This window comes from Anopheles funestus (genome assembly GCF_943734845.2).
Source record: "Anopheles funestus chromosome X unlocalized genomic scaffold, idAnoFuneDA-416_04 X_unloc_154, whole genome shotgun sequence".
NCBI classification, from domain to species: Eukaryota; Metazoa; Arthropoda; class Insecta; order Diptera; family Culicidae; genus Anopheles; species Anopheles funestus.
The window spans coordinates 32501-35000 of NW_026045099.1; the positions used below are offsets into that span (position 1 = coordinate 32501).

General features: G+C 49.0%; 1 non-coding gene across 1 annotated transcript in view; it reads right to left on the minus strand.

Annotated features, from left to right (window-relative positions):
• LOC125772952 (5.8S ribosomal RNA) overlaps positions 1–75 on the minus strand; it is a 158-nt gene extending 83 nt beyond the window's left edge. The window contains exon 1 of the ribosomal RNA XR_007419780.1: positions 1–75. This exon is cut by the window's left edge and continues 83 nt beyond it. This is a non-coding gene — a ribosomal RNA (5.8S ribosomal RNA).
• Between the last annotated feature and the right edge of the window lie 2425 nt (positions 76–2500).

Consider the following 2500-nt stretch of genomic DNA (forward strand, 5'->3'; position numbering starts at 1 on the left):
GCAGTTCACATTGTGACGCGCATTTAGCTGCGGTCTTCATCGATCCATGAGCCGAGTGATCCCCTGCCTAGGGTTTTATAGTAAGGTTCCCAATGTAACACAATCCCGGTGGTACGTCCAAAGACTAACTTTCTGACTAAGTTGTCTTTATTACCCAATAGTCCCAGGCCTTGTGACTTGTGGCTCATGTCTACGCCCATGGCCACCATTCGCTAAGATAGTTTTGAAGTCACTTTGAAGGCCCAGGAACAACTCTCTTAGCACATCGGTTAACCTGGCGCCGCAGTCAACTCATGTGCTTGGATCGGATCGAGCTATTGAGTATTGGGCCTGCATACTCGCTCATCCGTATCCTTTGCGTACCGCCCCATGGCCCTTGTATGTCTGCACCACAGTTCCTGTTCGTTCCGTGCCTATGGCCGGATACGTATTGCACATCGGTATACCTGTCGCTACTCAGGCAACTCGTGTGCGTGGATTGGATCGAGAACATGGTGTGTGCCCCATGTTATAATTGATAGTCCATATCCACTTTATAGGTTAAAGTCATAAGTTGTGATTGCACAACCATTCTTCATAAGAGTTTAATCACTCTTCAACTAACTTTCGTTCTGGTGTCTTGGTATCAAATCGCGTAAGACACAAGATTCTACTGGCCAAATAGAATCTAGCACATTGGTTAACCTGGCGCCGCAGTCAACTCATGTGCTTGGATCGGATCGAGCTATTGAGTATTGGGCCTGCATACTCGCTCATCCGTATCCTTTGCGTACCGCCCCATGGCCCCGTCCTTAGAGTTAATGACTAGTAGGCTTAACTCTTTGTATGTCTGCACCACAGTTCCCGTTCGTTCCGTGCCGTGGCCGGATACGTATTGCACATCGGTATACCTGTCGCTACTCAGGCAACTCGTGTGCGTGGATTGGATCGAGCTCATGGGGTGTGTAGAGATTCCATGTTATAATTGCAAGTCCATATCCACTTTATAGGTTAAAGTCATAAGTTGTGATTGCACAACCATACTTCATAAGAGTTTAATAACTCTTCAACTAACTTTCGTTCTGGTGTCTTGGTATCAAATCGCTTAAGACACAAGATTCTACTGGCCAAATAGAATCTAGCACATTGGTTAACCTGGCGCCGCAGTCAACTCATGTGCTTGGATCGGATCGAGCTATTGAGTATTGGGCCTGCATACTCGCTCATCCGTATCCTTTGTGTACCGCCCCATGGCCCCGTCCTTAGAGTTAATGACTAATAGGCTTAACTCTTGTTTGTCTGCACCACAGTTCCCGTTCGTTCCGTGCCGTAGCCGGATACGTATTGCACACTAGTAGACACCGTAATCTGACGTATCTAACACACCACTATTGTAACTCGTCGTCGAAGGACCTTTCAAGTGCCTGATGGCCAGGGGAGCTCTTACACGGCACGGATACACAGTGATGCTCGCCCATCAAAGTGTACAACGATCGAGTTTGCTTAAGTGTCTGGGTACCTACACACCAGACACGATGCGATGGCCACGGATCCACACAAGGCACATCACATGCAGAAAGCTTTACCAGATTCTGACACATACCACACACATGCAACTCGTCGTCGAAGGGGCGTTCAAAGTGCCTTACGGCTAGGGGAGATCTAGCTCGGCACGGAGACACAGTGATGGTCGCCCATCAAAGTGTACAACGATCGAGTTTGCTTTCCGCGCAAGCGTTCTAAGTGTCTGGGTATCTAAGCACCAGACACAATGCAATGGCCACGGATCCACACAAGGCACATCACATGCAGAAAGCTTCACCAGATTCTGACACATACCACACTCTTGTAACTCGTCGTCGAAGGGGCGTTCAAAGTGCCTTACGGCTAGGGGGGATCTAGCACGGCACGGAGACACAGTGATGGTTGCCCATCAAAGTGTACAACGATCGAGTTTGCTTTCCGCGCAAGCGTTCTAAGTGTCTGGGTATCTAAGCACCAGACACAATGCAATGGCCACGGATCCACACAAGGCACATCACATGCAGAAAGCTTCACCAGATTCTGACACATACCACACACATGCAACTCGTCGTCGAAGGGGCGTTCAAGTGCCTTACGGCTAGGGGAGATCTAGCTCGGCACGGAGACACAGTGATGGTCACCCATCAAAGTGTACAACGAACGAGTTGGCTTTCAACAAATTCTGACACATAGCAAGCGAGCGACCGAGCTACACCGAAGGCAGCTCATGGTTGGTCACTCGCGGACGATCATCAGTAATGATCCTTCCGCAGGTTCACCTACGGAAACCTTGTTACGACTTTTACTTCCTCTAAATCATCAAGTTCGGTCAACTTCAGCCATGCCAGCTGCAGCTCACGAAGGAACCGCGGAAGGTAAGCCTCCAGAAACCTCACTAAATAATCCATCGGTAGTAGCGACGGGCGGTGTGTACAAAGGGCAGGGACGTAATCAGCACTAGCTAATGACTAGTGCTTACTAGAAATTCCAGGTTCAT